The 19,153-nt window shown below is 35.8% G+C and overlaps 1 protein-coding gene across 1 annotated transcript in view; it reads left to right on the top strand.

Annotated features, from left to right (window-relative positions):
• The first annotated feature begins 4,806 nt into the window (after nt 1-4,806).
• Nucleotides 4,807-19,153, top strand: part of CD36 (CD36 molecule) — a 78,787-nt gene continuing 64,440 nt past the window's right edge. The window contains exon 1 of the mRNA XM_003252175.3: nt 4,807-4,979. The gene's annotated coding sequence lies outside the window, so the exon portion shown is untranslated. The remainder of the gene's footprint in view (nt 4,980-19,153) is intronic.

Raw genomic sequence — 19,153 nt, forward strand, 5'->3', positions numbered from 1 at the left:
TGTATACCAATCGTGTAGCTAGATGTGTTCTCATATGTTATCCAAAGAATGAGTGTTCATGGTAGGATATAGAATGATTTCTAGAATAGCTCCCATTTAAAGACTTCTTCAATTAATCTCACTCTCATTTCCTCACGCACCACTACCACCACTAAACCTGTTGATACTACTTTCTAAATATGTCTTAAATCCATTGTTTTTTCTCCACTTTTTTCTGCATCCTTTTAAGGCCATATTACCATTACAGTCAATCATAATTGCCTTACTGGTTTCTCCACCTGAATTCTTATCTCTCTTCAACCCATTAACCATGCTGCTGCTGGAGACTTTTTCTTTTCAATGTAACTCAGATCCAATCGTGAATCTTTCCAGACTAAAATACTTCAAAGACTTCTTGTTCCTGGGATAAATCCTTACAAACTACTGTGATATCTGGCCCATCTCTAAACCTCCTGCATCATCTCTTATTTTCCCTGTTCTCTGTCATCCAGGGGCATTGGCCTTCTGCTTTCTGCTTTCAGTTATTTAAACCTGCTGTGCTCTTAGCTGTCCCTGGCAGGCTCATTGCAGTTGCTGCTCCCTTACCTTTGAATGCTTTCCTTAATTCTTTGCCAGTTAAAACTGACTCATTTTTAGATATTAGTTTATTTAGCTCAATGTACATAAAGCTACATTAGCTAAATAAACTACTATCTAAAAATCTTGTATGTATATGTACATGGGAATGTACGTATACATATTTGTGTGTGTATATGTGTATGTATGTGTGTATATGTGTGTATGTGTGTATATACATATATTTACATATGTATATACATACATATATTTACATATATACATATGCACACACAAATATATATACATACATTCCCATACACATATACGTATATCCATACATATCCATATATTTACATATATACATTATATATCCATATACACACATATATATACAACACACATGCATGTATGTGTGTGTGTGTATATATATATAGATATATAGATATATGCATGCATCTATTAGGGAATCCTCTCTGATCTCTTTTTTTCCTTCACTAAACAATAATATACTTGAGAGCACAAATTTTGGCTCTTTACCACTTTTTCCCCAAAGGAATAGCACAAAACATATATGTAAATAGAATTGCAATATATCTTGCTTTTGAATGAAAAATGATTAACTGATAACCCAACCCTCTTAAAGGGGAAGAATGCTGCTTTGGGACCATACTGTTTCTTGCAAATTCTTGACAAGGCTTTTATAATTAATGAAGATGACAATAGAATGGAGGAAATAAATAAGGATATTAATTTAGCAATAATTTTAGGCTTCAAAGATTTGAAACATTACTCCATTAAATTATTTTTAATAGCATATATTTCCATTAATCTTCATTATTTTTGAAGACCAAACACAGAGTAAGCACTCTTCCCTAAAGTCAGCTTTTTCAAACATATATGTTATTTTATTTTTAAATTGGCAGATAAAATTGTGCATATTTATTGTATAAAGCATGATGTGTTTTGAAGTATACATAGACTATAGAATGGCTAAATCTAGCTAGTTAACATATAAATTACCTCACATAGTTATCATGTATGTGGTACAAACACTTAAAATTCACTCTCATAGCACTGTTTGAGAAAACAATATATATATTGAAGTCAGTTGTGAGCAGCAATGGCAATAAAAACTTTACCTTAATCTGATGTTTAGAATAAGGACATTTCACATATGCTAGATTAGAGAAAAGCAAGTTAAGCTGAGAAGGTTAATAGTAAACCTTTGTCATAGCTCTCCTGTAGAAAAATGCTCCTAATGAAGAGTGTGTTTGGGTGAAATTGTTTATTCCACGATAACAAACAAGCAAGCAAACAAAAAACCTTGGTAAGAAGAGTGTGCTAATAGAATCACTTACAAATTAGCCCTCAAGTATCTTTCAGAGCCTGAATTTACACTTTAGGCAAGCTAATAATGATACAAGGGCATTTTTTCAAATATGTTTTTCCTAAACACAAGTTAGCAAGGTTAATGTGTAAGCATCTTGTTGAATAATACTCATTGTTTTCAAGTGGGCAGAGGGGTTTATGCCAGAATTTCTCTAGAAGGCCGCAAACTGTTCCTTCCCGGTTGCGTTTCAGAGCCAGGGGTTCAAGAACAGTTCACCATTAACTTTTACACAATGGACAGAAATATACAAGTAAGAGGCAAATCTTTGATTTAAAATTTTAATTTTTAAGCATCATACTATTAATTTTAAAAGTCCTAAACACACTCAGCATTACATACACAAGGATGAAGTAAATGTCATTAATAATACTTAAAGCACATTGGATGATGGCCATGGAATAGGGAGGAGAATTATCTGAAAGAGGAATAGCACTCAGAAGACTTCAGAGAAACAGGACATGGGAAGTGCTGGGTAGGAGTGAAAACATGAATCCCGCTACTGCCAGTATATTGATGATGCTTTGCCTATGTACAGATGAACTTAATTCCTTGTTTTGAGAAAAAGATGTTCACACAGAAATGGGAAATTCTATGATACTGTCTTGTGAAGGACATTCTGTCAACAGCTGGAAACAGCTGCTATTAGCAGCAGGATTGTTAGTTCAATTTAATGGCTTAAAGTTAGGCCAGACAACCATTTGGAAAAAAAAAAAGAGTCCTAAGTTTCAATGGACATTCTGTGATGAAATGTTCAGGTTTGAAGACAGTTGGTGAAGAAAACTTCTAGGGATTCCCCAAATGGAGGGAGTCAATGGTCTTGTCTCAGTGATTTACCACAGAACCATCGTGCTTTTTAGCACAATCCGCCACAACTTTTCCCTCTCCCTCACCACCTATCCCTATAAGCTCATGCCCAGCAGGGAGTAAACAATTTAATGATAATGCATATATGATTAGTGGAAAGGAAATACAGGATTTCCTATTCTAATGGGACATAATCCATATTTGAAGATAACAGTGCCTACAATGTCAGAGGCAGTCTATGATATTTACTGTGTTTATAGAAAATATGCATAGCTGTGTTCACTGAATTTTTAGCATGGCTTCTTCTTTGATAAAATAATTTGTTTAAAAGTTCCTAGTTCAAATAATAGAGAAATCTTTTACACACAGGGAATAACATTTTTTTCCTTAATTAAAAAGTTCACATTCTATAATATTTGGAAATACGTGATCCTACTTTCATGTAAAGACCATCTGACCTAAAGGGTCAACTCCTTGCCACCTGGTTGTCCCTCTCTCTGTCACATATCAGACCTCTGACTGGTTGAGAGGTAGCCATCAGGGCTGGCCTTCCAGGATCTGGAAGATCAAAGTCTGCTCTTACAAACTGGCAAGGACAACGTGAAATGCATAAATGCAAGAAATGAGAAATCTCCCTGGCAGAAGTGGTGGCTTACGGATCCTCTCTCTTTTTCCTGTGTTAGGGACATAATCCTTCTGGGAATGTCCTGATGTCATAGCAATACTCTTTAGGGACCATTTCTTTGCTTTCTGTAACTTTGTTTAAGCAACAGAAAAGCAAAAAAGCTTTGGACTTGCTCAAAGGGTGGCCAATCTGATACAGATAAAGGGTGGATGAAACTCATTTTTAGCCTGTAACTATGTTGTAGGATGGAAAAGAGGACTTGCTTTTGGGTCAAAATTTTGTGGATTAGACTCTCAGATGAATCAGTTATTCACCATGTGTCCATTGTCAAAACTTATCCTTTTAGTTGCAGTTTCTTCTCTGGAAAGTGAGCCTAAAATATTAATTTGAAAGCTTATTTGGGATTAGAAAAGGAGAATGAATTAGATGGTATCTACGTCGTAAAGGGTCAGGCACATGAACGGTGCTCAATACATAGGACCTATTATTAAAATATGATGAAAATACCGGTTATGGTAATTTGACAAAACAACCTTTTTTGTGGATAGTGGTTACTACTTGTTACAGAATAGTTTTATTTAAAGAGAGGTAACTCTAGTCTATCATTTCCCTTTAATGTGATTCTGTAAAAGAAATTTTAATTGAAAATATTTAAATATCAGGAGAGAAATATGACTTTTCCAGTTTCTCTGTTCACTTTGTTTTAGTATAGAATTAGAGATTTCTAGGTAAACCCTAGAAAGTAATTTAGAAATCTTGTCATTATATCTTCAGAGTAATAACTTTCATCACAGGGTCTGTTTGGGCTGAGAATAGAGCTTTATTCATGTTTACCGAAGTCCCAAACAAAAATTTTTTAAACCAAATACATTCTACAACTCTTCAAAAAGATTCAAAAAACAGTAATTTAAACCAAAGAACTCTGGCAGTGCATGGCACTTTCTGCCTCATTAAATGAGGCAGACAAAAAATGACCAAACGACTACTGAAAACATAGAGGAGAAAAAATACTGAGAAAGTTTACAGGGACTTTACAGTAACAAAAGTTACTGGAACAAAAATCTGTTTTGTTGACTCAGTAGTAATCAATATTCACTTTTATGTTGTTTTATACTTAAGACAGGAAAACCTGAGCCTTTCTCTTTACTGTCAGAGCAAATGGCAATCATGAAGTGAAGCAAATTGATTATTGATTACTGATTACTTGAATTTCTATGTTTCATAAGTAGAGCAACCATCTGTTAACAGGAATAACAGGTTTTAGCAGGGAAAGGATTAAGGGTTTTATTTTCCTCAACTGAGGCCCAAAATGAGTGAGATTTTTCAAGTTAACTTTCATTCCATTTGGCTCAGGTGTCAGGGATCTATATTTAACTTGTGTTAGGCTTGCGTCCGAAGTGCTGGAAGTCTCAGGATGTCAATGGCTTTCAGATGTCAGGATAACCTTAAGGATAGATGAAGGGTTGAGAGCCTGCGCCTCATTTCTGAGTTCTCAGCTGCTATGCCGTGGAAATCCTGTTTACTTTCTGCATCTCCTCCTGCAAGACTCGGGAGCCAGTCTTGAGGTCCTACATCTGCGAAAGCAAGCTCTTCTAGAAGTTGGTGAGCAGAATGCTTTTTGTCTAGAAGTGTGGCTATAAATGTCTTTGTGGTTGATGCACTCTCATCTAGTAAGTAACTATTATTTTTGGGCTCTCTAAAAAGGTAATTATTATCTGATATAGTTTAGTCTGTGATGCTTCTTTTAACATATTTGTAAGTTTTAACCAAATGGCTAAAGAAATTTGCTTTTTAACCCTTAAACCTTACATATCCACAAGTCTCTAAATTCCATAGGATGCTATGGATTTCTAGTTGCCTAGTTCATGTCTTTTACTTAGAAAACATCAGAAAACCCAAACTTCTCGTGATTTCAAAAAGTGTAATTGTATTTGAAACTTCTTTTCCTTTAGATTTCTTATGTTTTCTGATAGGTTTTTAAGAAGATTAATCTTTTCAAAAGGATGCTCTAAAAATCTGGCCAATTAGATTATCCTCTTCCAACCTGGAAAAAATATGTATTTAAAATGAGACTAGAATTGGAGTGACCTTCTTTCATGGAACTCTGAAAATGTTTTTTGGCTTGCTGTCACAACTGACAAATACATTTAAGAAATAATCTAAAAGACCAATCTTAACAATTTGACTCCTAGACAGAAGAAAACAAAAATCTTTTTATACATAAAACTTACTAATCATTAGTGATCATAGAAATTTTCTTGAGTGTGGGTGCCACATATCTTATTTGTGGGGTGAGGGGAGATTTTGTTACATAGCAGAATTTTTGTTATAGGTGTGTTTCATAATATGGCTACATTAGATCAGACAACACCACCAGGAATGACAGAGTCGTTACTTGTACAGAAAGTCAATTTAAGTTATGTGTATTTCGAGACACAATTAAGGTTGATACAAAAAAAAAAAAGCAATTCCTTCTGTTTCTCCATGCTATTCTGCAAGCCCTGGAAAAGAATTAGATAGGCTTCTTTGCCTTCACAAAAAAGGTCACTTTTTTTTTATTATTATTATTTGGGGAATGGTTGCTTGGTGCAAGACCAAATTGGGGGGAACCATTTAAGGCTAATACTTCCAAAGGGGTAAATTTCTTGTTCACTTTCCTTGAGAGAACTCACAGTTCAGATGAGATCTCTATCTCAAAGAGAAATAGGCAACCTATCTTGTTTTCAGGTATAACTGACTAAATAATAAAAGTGGATTTGTGGGGCAATATATGAGACTTCTGTAATCCTGACAAGAGGAAAGGAAAAATATTTTCAAATGATGTACTATGCAAATACTAATTATTTTGAATCTGATACTTTTGTAAAGGATAATGACAACTGTGTAATTAACTGTTCTAAGAGGTCAAGAAAGCAAACACCTGAGGATAATAAAACAATTTTCACCTGGGAAAAAGATAAGCTCTGGAACTGAAGAATTACAGTCAGGCAAAAAAAAAAAAAAAAAAGAGTTTTAAACTGCTGACAAATCATTGAAAAAGACTCCTAAAGGTTGTAGAGTGGGATGATTTAATGGAAGGAAATGTTTCAGAGCAAAGAAATATAAAGTTGTTGATGTGACTGTGGCTCATTTTGCTTTTGGCACAAATTACTGATTAAGATGACTACTTAAGGAATTTGATATTCTTAGTATTTACAAACTAATGAAGGTTCAGGTTAAATTATTTGAAAAATAAAGAAATGCTATAAAATGAGTGCATTTCAGATAAAAATTGTGAAGCACATCATTACTTTATTGCAACCTGTGAGGAGCAAGGGGAGGTACTGGAGGTAGGGGAATGAGGCTGGGTTTCCATATCATGTGACTGGAATCCTCAGTCATGTCTAATCCACAGTGGTTCAATCACAAACAATAAATGCTCATCAGGAAAAGGAAATGATCTCAAACAAATATAAGTGTGCAAGGATATAAAAAGAATATAGTCAAGTAAATAGATTTAGTGTTTTGTTGTATGTAGAAGTACAGTAATTGGCTAAGCCACTGGAATTTTTTTTTTTTTTTAACAAAGTATGCCGTTGGTTCCACAATAAGCTTTCAAGTCATTTCTTTATGGAAAAGGGTAAAGTGAATTCTGATTTGGATCTTCTGACAAACCATGTGGAGAAGTAACACTTTTACATACATGCTTGTTGGTAACCTGCTAAATAGCTAAAGATGTTTTGAAATCTACTCAGAGACCTTTGTCACACAAACACTATGGTACAAAGAAGGAAATGACAGAAAATTGGCAAGCATTAGAGGGGACATAGGAGACAGCTTGGCTCATTCACCAAGGACTCTGGACTGTGCTCAAATGGAAAAGCATTGTTTGCCCTTCAGTGCTTGTGATGTTTAAAGGTGAAATGAGGATAGTTTTTAAAAATAAATTACTATTAGTTTCATCTCTTCATTAATGTTGTTCCTTCTCATTAAGTCTTATAAATATTACTTTTCTCATTTTAATTTTTAGAAAATTAAAAAAATATATTAGTCATGTCATGTTTTGCGACCATGACTTAATGAGAACACTTCAGTCTAACTGAAATTCATTTGGAGTTTCCTTTGGTCCCATGTTGGAACTTCATTGTAACTTTATTTAAAATGTAGCAAATGCCATTGCAAGATCTACTTCTTGTATCTCATTCTGGTCAGTTTTAGAAATGAAGTAATAAAGCTTAGTGTGTTCAATACAGTGGTCTCAGAAAATAGAACCCAAAGCATACTATCTTTCTAGAGAAGATACAAAATTTTAAGTAAACTGGATATCTACTTTAAGACTGAGCCCTCAAACATGAAATACCTATTTTGGTTGAATACATGATGGAGTTGCTATCTTTCGAATACCTTTATTCATTGACATACATACATACTCTTTCAAAATATTTAATGAACACCTACACTGCTTTAGGAAATGCTATTAGAAGCAATATTGTGCTAAACATTTGTAAGAATCTAGGATCATTTTACAGGTGGTTTTCTGAACCTTGTTCATATAGAATGAAACTTTTGATGAAGGTTAACAAACAAAAACTGTAAATAAATGGTGAAAGCATATTCATCATTTTATGGACACTTTTCCCCATGACCCCACAACAACAGCTCCCTTAAAGTGTTATCAGTCTCTGGGGGAAAAAAATGGACCAAACGAGTGACAGTTATATTTCCAGAAGGACTAGAAGGAAGATACTGGCAGAGTTGTTTCCATTGCTTGCTCTAAGCTTCTCATTTTTGCGTCATTTACTCTTAAAATGCTAAGTAACTTCACACAACATAGGAAGCCTCTCCAGAATAAAATATCTGTAGTATGGACTCTAAGCTTTAGGATTGATAGCTTTCTAAAATTATTTCTTCTTGAACTATTTAATCTGAAATGGGGAATAAATACTAGTCTTGATTTTATCTTGGTCTCCTGGGGAGACCTTTAATTTCTATTAGCCCCATCCTTTTAAGAGCTGCTTGGGCAATAGGTACATCTAAGCAGATGCATAGACAAGGAATTACAGTGCAGAAAGCTATAGCTGTGATAAGCTTAATATACAGGGATAAGAGCATTCCTTACAGACCTTTGCTATTGCCTAGAGTTGGAGCATCTTGCCTGCACATAAACTCCATAAAGGGAATGGAGCTATTCCATTTGTAACTACTTGTGTTAGTAACAGCAATGTCCCAGTGCCTGACTCATACATAATAAGCACTCAATAGAGAGATTTTATTCATTTATTTAAAATATTGTCTAAATATTTCCTAAATCAAAATATTCATCTTCTGCTAAAGACTATGACTAAAATTTTAAGAATTTTGAATCACGTAAATAACTTAGATACATTTCTTTCTTATGTTTAGCACTTTTTCTAAAAATATCCAAATTGATGTCGATCTCTAACATAATACGTAGATCTGTGCAACTTTTTTTTTTTTTGCATTAAATTCTCAGGTAGGTAGTTTAATGGAATGTTACTACCGCTGTTCTTCCCAGCATGTCTGGCTGGGTTTGTTTATTTTTACAAAATAGGACAGATCCTCTACTCACAAAATGAATTATGGGATTTAATAGAGAAATGCTCTATAATTTACAGGACACTAAATATATAAACTCACAGATGCTGAGAATGTCTCAGTGAATCAATTCATGAAGCTCATTCATTTCACCTAATGCCTCTCAGTGATGTCCTAGTCCTTTTCCCCAGTCTGCATGCAAAACTTAGATGTGCTTGCTACTGTGCTCAGTCTCTTAGATGTCTTTGCCGCATGTACTGAGTTTTGGATGAAGCCAGAGAGAAACATTTAGCTCAGTCAGTTTTACTCTGAGTCCAAGGGTCATCTTGGAGATTTGCTAATCTTTCCTCTGGGAAAGGGTTGTGATTTCTCCACTCTTCACTTCATGAACAACCACAGCATGTACAGTACTGTTCTTTGCTAGCCTAGTCACGTATCCCCTCAAAACCCTCTCTGAAGTTGGGGGATGGTGACCAGCTGGTGGTAAAAGTACAGGCATCACCCATTTTTTTTCTCCATCCCTTAGTTCCTTTCTGACTTAGACAGCTGCTTAAATGTTCCTTCGCCTTCAGTCTTCCAATCTTTGTGTATTGTATCCTTGTACTGCAGCCCTGTTATAATCATTCAACAAACTTCTATATGGTTTACCAGCTGAAGTTGGGAAACACAGGATTAAGCAAAGGGAAAACTAAATCCTATTATTAAGAGGCAAACAGGAAGCTTACTATAATTCTTCCCATTATCTTCTCCACCCCATTAATATTCCTCTTGAGTATTAAAGGTAGCATTTTGTTCTCTCAACTCTCCCATGCAAAACTTCTGTACATAGTAACAGCAAGAGAGTTTCTGAAGCTGAAATCCTGTAGAATAAATAAAAGCAACTGAAACAATCTGAATGGTCTTTTGAAAAAAAGAAGAAAAAGAAAAGCACTTAATTATTTACCATGGCAAAGCAACAGCTATGAAGCTTGCCTTTTCTTTTTTTCTGAGACTTAGGGCTGGATGTCTACTTTCAGCCGCTCTCCCAATGTTTACATTTTTTTCATAGCAAAAGCTACAAGCAGGAGAAGTGGGGATAGTTCTTAGCACACTCTAAAACTAAGATCTACTGATTTTTTACAAATAAGGACGTGGAGGCTTGTAGAAGTTAGTGACCTTTTATGCCCTTGTCTAGCCATATTGCTTTCCTCAGTTTCCACTTCTGCAGATTTTCTAGGTTCCCATTCCCCATCCCCCACTTTATAAGTGATATTATCAATTTTCATGACTTCACCTGTAATCTATATGTTGAGGATACCCCAATCTACATCTTAGGGCTCCAATCACTCTTCTCAACTTCAGACCCATATATTTCCATGCCAGGAGGTCAAGTTCTCGAGTTGAAAGTATCTAAACTCTTTGTGTTGTTGTTGTTGTTGTCGTTGTTGAGACTGAGTCTCACTCTGTCGCCCAGGCTGGAGTACGGTGGAGCGATTTCGGCTCACTGCAACCTCCTTCTCCCAGGTTCAAGCGATTCTCCTGCCTCATCCTCCCGAGTGCTGGGACTACAGGTGCCCGCCGCCACGCCCAGCTAATTTTTTGTATTTTTGGTAGAGATGGGGTTTCACTGTGTTAGCCCGGATGGTCTCCATCTCCTGACCTCGTGATCTGCCCACCTCGGCCTTTCAAAGTGCTGGGATTACAGGCGTGAGCCATATAACCTTGTTAATGTGTTCTGATTCAAGATGTACATTTTTATGTTCAAAATTAAATTATAATCCCCAAATGAGTGTCTTTTACCAGGCTTGAATTTATCCCAGCATTCAATAATATATATACATATAACATATCCCCTGCAAATTATATTAAAATAAAATGGTTAAATTTTAATAGCTATTTATTACCTATGTGGTACCTGCAAAGCACTCTAAAAATAATTATGCAAAGTGCCTCGTATTTAATGAGAAGTAAATTACTGGTTGAGGCATACTCTCTAGTGTTAGACTGCATATGTTTGAAACTTAGATCTCTAATTTCCAGCTCTGCGACCTCTGGCAAGTTAGCAAACTTCTTTGTACCTCTGCTTCCCTATCTAGAACACATGGATAATAAACATGCCTACCTCATAGGGTAACTGTTCAAGATAAGCAACTTAATGCATATAAAATACTCATACAAGTGTCTTGCATATGGTAAGTGCCATAGAAGGGTTAAATATTATTTAAGTTTTACAATAATTTTAAAGTAGATAGTGTTATCTCCATTTTACAAATGAGTAAACAGACTTGGGGAGATTAAAAAATTGGCTCAGAATCTTGCAGCCAGTTAGTGAAAATGCCAATATTAAACCCTGATAGGACTAACTTCACACCACCCCTAAACCTGGTCCTATATTTCCCCTCCAGGTTAATAGTACCTCCTTTTGTCTTGTTACTCAAGCGTAAAACCTGAGACTTACAATTTTTTCCTATCTAGCTAATTAGTCACCAAGCCTTAGCTATTCATGCTACCTTCTAAATATCTTCCATATCCACTAAATATTTCTGAAATCTTTCCCACATTTCCCACCCCCACCCCCATAGCCACTTTTTAAGTCCAACTACGTAATTTCCTTTCTAGATTATTTTGATAGGCGTCCTCTGGCCTTCCCTCCAATCCATTCTCCATGCTGATGCCAAGGTCATCTCCTAAACCCAAATTTTATCATGCGCTCCTTCTCTAAAAATCCTTGAGTAGTCCTATGTTGCTTTCAAGATAAACCCACAAGAGAATGAATTCCAGGTAATCAAGGCACACATATAATATGAAGTTTGGTATAGTATGTGTTACATTAGGGCTTCACGTTTGTGGTCATTTGTGGCCACTTTTCTGGTGTCTTGTTCTTCCAAAACTCATACACTGTACCGAATCCTTACTGAAACATGTTTCCCCAGTTGTATGTTTATTATTTCCCCAGTTGTATGTTTCTTTATGTATCTCTATTTGGGGAAATGCCTGTGATCCACTATACCCTCTCCCACTCTGTACCCGGAGCTGTATAATGCATTCCTGGCGTAAGGAACCACTTCCTCCACCACTGTCCTTTAACACCTTCTCTCCCTCACCATTCACTCTTCCCACCTGAGTGTAGATGTCACAGCCTATTAGAATTGTCTGTTTATGAATCTGCCTTCCTAGACCTGCTGGGAGCTACTTGAGCGGGGTGTCAGGTTTTTGTTTTGTTGATTCTCACATTTTCTCCCAATCAGAAGTCCAAACTAAGAATACTTCAGGAATGTATTTAAGTTTACTCTTGCAAAGGCTACTGATTGATAAAATATTTGCCAATGTAATTGGGGGGAATAAAAGCATATATAAATAAAACAAAGTTGATGATTCAAACTATGATAGCAGAATAATTTCACACATAATCTGAAGATTTCAACAACAAGAGCTTGATAGGAGACATAATACAGTATTAGAGTCAGAAAAAATAGTTACAAAAAGCCTGAGTTAGTATTTGCCTGTCTTCTGGCTTGCGATCTGTTGGTGAAGGGAACCAGATCAGAATTTGGTTCAGGTTACAAGTATGATCACCCAGCAGGTGCTTGCTATGTAGGCAAAGGGTTGAGGGCAAGATAAGATTAGGAAAGGACATGCACTGTGAGGGGTGAGCCAAGCTCTGGGTCTGATCTAGGTTTAAAGCCTTCCTTGGAAAACAAGGACTGGCAAGTGAATACTGGAAACTGAAGAGTGAGAAGTATTATCCAGAAGCACACAGCTCACTTTTAACAGCTGATTAAAGGAGACTAGATTTATCACAGTCGTTCTCAAAAATTGGCGTGAGAATGATAAAAAATGTTTAACTCGGTATTCACAATGCCTTTTTAAAAATTGTTACTGTATTGTCATTGTAATTATCATCATCATTACTCTTATTTTGAGTTTTCCTGATCTATATTTGTGCTCTGTATGTCTCACCTCAGACTACCTAAGATTTTTAATCCCTTCTAGGAAGTTATTTAAAATCCACCTACAATTATTTTGGTAGCCATTTACTGAGAGGGTAATTTAGCTTCCTAATATTATGGTATTTTTACGTCATCTTTTGTAAATACAAGAAGAGTACATCTTCAATGTAGTCGCTGAGGCTTCTTTCCTTTAGTGAAGTTTTAGTGAAACAGAGTTTTCCTCTATCTTCTTTTGAACATATTTTAAACAGTTATTTTAATTTTATTTATTAATTTATTTTTTATCTTTTTTGGGACTGAGTCTTGCTCTGTCTCGCCCAGGCTGCAGGGCAGTGGCATGATTTCGGCTCACTGCAACCTCTGCCTCCTGGGTTCAAGCGATTCTCCTGCCTCAGCCTCCCCAGTAGCTGGGACTACAGGAGCCCACCACCATGCCCAGCTAATTTTTTGGATTTTTAGTAGAGACGGGTTTCACTGTGTTAGCCAGGCTGGTCTCTATCTCCTGACCTCGTGATCTGCCTGCCTCAGCCTCCCAAAGTGCTGGGATTACAGGCCTGAGCCATGGCACCCGGCCAGATTTTTTTATTTTTTAGAGACAGGGTCTAGCTCTGTCAGTCAGGCTGGAGTGCAGTGGCACAATCATAGCTCACCGTAATCTCAAACTCCTGGCTTTAAGTAATCTTCCCCCCTCAGCCACCCAAGAAGCTGGGACTACAGGTACATACCACCATGCCCAGCTAATTTTTGTGGTTGTTTCTTTTTGTAGAGGCAGGGTCTCTCTATGTTGCCCAGGCTGGTCTCAAACTCCTGGCCTCAAGCAATCCTCCCTCTTGGGCCCCACAAACCACTGGGATTATAGGCATGAGCCACTGCGCCCTGCCTTGAACAGAATTATAATAAAGCTCTTGGGTGTTTTGTGGCCTTTCAGCAGATGCTCTGCCCCCCTGTTGTGACCTGGCCATGTTTCTTGTCTCAGCCTGCTTTTTTCTCCCATACATGACACAGAGGCCCTAACCTCAAAATCGTTGTCCCATGTCATTTGGCACACCCATAATAATCTCTCCTATTTCTCATCACTGTGGCATCTTCTAATTTTTCTTCTTTGAGTTTCTGTTTAGTCATCTTGAAAATTCTGAGAGATTGTGCTAGCATATACATGAGAGCCTCCTGATAGCACTGGAGTTAGGAACCAAGTTTTTTAGATGCTTTATTACTGCCAATGTCCTTTCCTTAACCAAAGACCAACAGGAACACACCTGTAGTGAAACAAGTTCATTACTCATTGAAAAGAGAGGGAAGTGTACCATAGGAAACTGAGAGTGACCCGGTAAGAAGATGTTAGGAAAAATCTATTCTAGAATTTGGACTGTGGTTGGTTGGTTGGGGAGGGTCGAGGGGTGATACTGAAGGAAATAGAGGTTTGCTCTGAATTGGATGTTGTCAGGAGGCAGGATAATTTTATGATTGGGTGTCTTAATCTTGGAGGAGGGAAGACTAGACTGAAGCTAAAGCTGTAATTGATAAAGAAGCAGAGTCACTCATGGTAAGTGGGAAGGGAATGTGTAGTATCTGTGGCTTGGACAGTGTTCATAATCGTTCTGGGTTCAGACATAAAAGGTTTCATTTTGTCTTGACTCATCATGATCACAGAATGGTTTTATCTAAAGTAAACGTTCTATGAATTGTTTGTGTTCAGCAGAACAAACACCAAGGCCAAGCAGTGAGTGCTGGGCCTGTGCCCAGAAACAGCTAAGACCTAACTAATAGTATCAGGCCAGCTCCTGGATGGTGGGCTGTTTTCTCTTTACATTACAAAGTTCTTTGTTACTTCAGTAATTAAACATGCACACCTGAAATCCAATTTCCACTACTTTGATGATTGTTGAAATAAGATTCTTTTGAATGTCCTTCTTAAGCTCTATAATATGCTCCATACACTGAGTACTTTAATACAAAATATCGTTCCTGTTATGCTAGCCACCTGAAAAATCACAAGAGATCAGTCCTTGTATAAAAATGATAATGTGCACAAATTGTTTGGGGGAATTGATTCTTTTCTTTGCATATATACCATAAAAACTAATTTGTTATATAAATGAAAAAATTATGCCATTGGCACATATAAAATACAATGAAATGAAATTTTAATTACTCAAAGCTTCTTATGAAGAAATTAAGGGGTCTTTCTACTTACTATATAGATGAATAGCATGCTAATCAGATTGTAGAATCCTGCAGTTGGGAATTATCTTAAAACGTGTTTCTGAAAATAGGCACCTCTGTGGAACTTATGTAAATGTGGTTAAATATATATACTCAACTTTCTATTTAGATATTCCAGATACCAACTGAAATAGAAGAGATAATCTGACTTTTTCTATTATACCACCATAGACTTTCTTTTGTTATTTTTATTTCTTTAATTTTCCACATTGACAGATATAATTGTATGTATTCACCGTGTCTTAAATGTATAAGCATTGTGGAATGGACTCAATCTAGATATTTAACATGCTTGTTATATCACATAGTTATTATTTTTGTGGTGAGAACACTTTACATCCACTAAGCATTTTTTAAGAATTCAAATAGACTTTCATCATAAGCTTTGCTTAAATAAAAAATCTAGTAAGTGATTCAAGTCTGTGATTGAATAATATTCCATATATTTAGGTAGTATATGGATTCAAAATGAGTAGAAATATTGATAAACATCCCATGCCAATAATCTACTTCGTAACTGCTCATAAATCTGTAGAGGAAGTAGTAGTAGAGAGAGGAGGGGAGATAAGGCTATAAATAAACGTGATTCCATAAGTCACACAAAGAAAACGTATCTTTTCTTTATGGTAATGTAATATTTAAGACATTTGTAATATTCATAATTGTACTACCTTCTTTACATTATACACATATGCTTTTCAAACATGAGCTGCATGACAAGTTCAAAGTCTCAGTGCCATATGTAAAATTAAGTTTCTCTATTCTTTTTTTTTTTTTTTTATTGCAGGGAGGTGGGTGTTGCTCTTAAAATATGATAAAGGCAATACAAGAGAAATAGTGTGTTTTAACCACTGCTGTATTTATCATAGTATCTTGTTAATAAGCTACTCTGATTCTACTTTATAGAGATTTTTCCTTTAGTTACTCTTGAAGATATCATCTAAACCAAGAAAGATGTTCATTCTTCTCTTTCTCCTTAAGGCCTATCTTTTCACAAGATCCTACTTCATCTTTCCTATTTTGGAATAAAACATGTAGCTCTGTTTTATGTGAGCCAGGAATAATTTACTGAACGGGAAACTGTTGTTAAGCAGTAAAAATCCCAGTTAAAAATTTTAACTTTTAATGGGACAAAGAGGCTTGAATCTTTTACAGATGAGAGATGCTTGTCATGGGCCTAAGAGATGGGGTTTATTTAAGTCTAGTCAGCACTTTTGATTCTTAAATTTGAATAGTTCAAAAGTTAAATTAGAGTAGAATCCTGATAACTGAGTTGATTCCTTGTTAACAGTAATAAAAGGTAAATACTATCAATAAATATAAAATATCTACTAGTTACTTGGGAAGTTAAGATAGTACTTTTGGAGTCTATTTTATGCAGAACCAAATGCATATAATTAGCTAATGTGCTTTTGGATGTCTATATTTTGTAATATTACTGTCTGAAAGGTTGTTACAGATAAACATTTATTATTTTTCTGAAAGTCAAAGGGATATTTTGTATGCCCGGCTTAGCAGCAGTTGTCTATTTGAAATGAAAATAAAAGAGCATTAATGCCAATCAACTTTCTTACTAGAAATATTCCTATACCTGATGTTTTTCCACAAACTCTTAACACATCACAGATATTCTTAAACTACTTGTATAAATTATACCAGAATAAAATGGGCTTCATTCTCTTTTTTTGTTTACATCAAATCTTTGTTTCTCCAGAGCACATCCGTTTTGTGGAGAAACAATGGTGATTGTTTTTAATTGCAAAAACTACCCAGATTATTTCTTGGAGAGCCTTCTTGTTTTCCATTGGGTTTAGACATAGGTTCTCTTTCACTCTTTATACTACATTTTTAGACCATCATAATGTATTTACATTTTATACACCCACTGACCAACAAGAGAATCTATAAATATGTTCACTAAAAAGCAGGTTCATACAATTAGTTTACTCATTCCTTCTTCCTGATGAGGTTCTTCTTTACTTGAGTCCAGTTCCTGACTCCAGAATAAAATAATGTCTCTTGTACATTAGTCTGTGATTTTTTTTGCAGGGGAGCCCTCTGTATCTTAATCTTTGCTTCTTCTTCGTGGCTCCATCTTTCCCTCAAATTCCCCACCATGACACTGAAGTACTTCCCCGATTCTGCCCTTCCTTGGAAACCAAATCTGAGTTCCTGACCCCAATTCCAATATACCAGTTTATAATGTGAAGTGGGAAATTGGGGGATTAAATATTTCGTGATATCAATTGAAAACTGTGGGTGCCCTTGTTATTTGCTCTGCTACTTGTTAGCTTTATACTGTATTTGTCACTTCAACGAATGCCAATGTAAAAGAAATGCTAAGTCCTTTGTCCCTTTGACCTTCGGTGTTTTTTTCCCCTCTGCTTGCATAGGGGCGTATCCAGTTTTCATTACTTCTCTTCTATCTACCCCTGCTGTTATGTTCCAGAATGCCATCAAGATGAAAGCTAACCAAAAGTATTTCTCCCACTTGTGATAATGACTCTTAGGGCGTGCTTTTCAATTTTACGGCCCTCTTTGCCATGGCTGCCACTATAAACTGCAAGCACATTCCCGTTAATCCAAACTCTGCCTAGAATGAGACCACATTCCCTTCGTTAGTCTGAATACAAGTTTTAATTCAGGGTCTTGTGTCTTTCCCGCATTCATTTATTAGTCATCTAGCTGAATTTCTCAACCCAATTTATTGCTTTTCGTGTGACCTTTTAAAAGTACAAACTTGTATCCTGTCACTCCTCCAACTTATAACTACTTAATTGTTCTATTCCGCTTACAGAATAAAGTTCAAGCTCCTTAGAATATCATGCAGGGGGCTTCAAGGTCTGGTATCCACCCATTTTCCTCACTTTTTGCCACTTCCCTGAAAACCATTTTTGTACTTTTGCAAGCATATCACTTCCTTTTTGCCTCTGAATTTATACATGTTGTTCTTTCTGCTTCTACTGCCCATTTTCCATCTTCCGTGATTAGAAAATATCTATTCATCCATTGAAGCCCTTCTGTTATTTTACAATCTATCTCCTATCAACAAAATCCCAATCTATTCAAGACCATATTTTACTCATCTTTGCATGCCAGTGCCACGCTCAAAGCCTGGAGTGTGATTAAAGGTCAGTTATTGTTTGAATAAATAAGTTAGTTCTTTAGCAAGTTTCCTTTCTCTTAACTCACAACTTGGAATTGTATTATTTCTTCACTCTTCAGAATTTCTCCCAAAAAATTCTACGGCGGGAAGCTTCATGAAAACTCTTGGAGTTTTCTCTAATAGTCTTACCAAAACAAATGGAAGACTCTTTCTTGGTTTCCGTGATAGCTTTCTTTGTTTCAGATTGGTTAATTTTATATTTCACTTTTCATTTGTCAGGATAATTCTGTTTTTAGGAAGGATAGAAGCTTGGACTTAATTTTATTTTGAATTTTGATTTAATTTTGATTTGATTTTAAAGCCTTAACAGATAACACTTTCTTCCTTTAAAGAAATCTATCTTTCCAGGCAATAGGAGATCTTGTGGTATTTCTTTGTTCTTTAGAGTTGATTCTATAGATACTCCTTGACTTTTTGTTAGGGTTATATCCCAATAAAGCTACTGTAAGTTAAAAATATGAAAATATCATTGTAAAAATGCATTTAATATATCTAATCTACTGGATATCATAGCTCAGCCTAGCTTATCTTAAATGTGCTCAGAACACTTACATTAGCCCACATTTGGGCAAAATGATCGAATACAGAGCATATTTTAGAATAAAATGTGGACTATGTCATGTAATTAATCAAATCTAGCATTGAACTATGGTTTCTACTGAATGTATATTGCTTTTACACCATTGTGAAGTTGAAGGGTTGTAAGTTGAATCATTGTAAGTTGGGGACCATCTGTGTGTGTGTATGTGCACACACTTATGCCATTTGAGCAGATAATTGTGTTATCAAGATGGTATGACAGTCCAATATTTTAAAGTGATTTCTCTAGAGAAAAGTTATTATTTGACAAATACTATGAAAATAAATCTCAAACATTTTCTTAAGTCTCCGGTTGTTATCATTTGGGATGATTTTGCCTGCAA

Source organism: Nomascus leucogenys, chromosome 11, assembly GCF_006542625.1.
Source record: "Nomascus leucogenys isolate Asia chromosome 11, Asia_NLE_v1, whole genome shotgun sequence".
NCBI classification, from domain to species: domain Eukaryota; kingdom Metazoa; phylum Chordata; class Mammalia; order Primates; family Hylobatidae; genus Nomascus; species Nomascus leucogenys.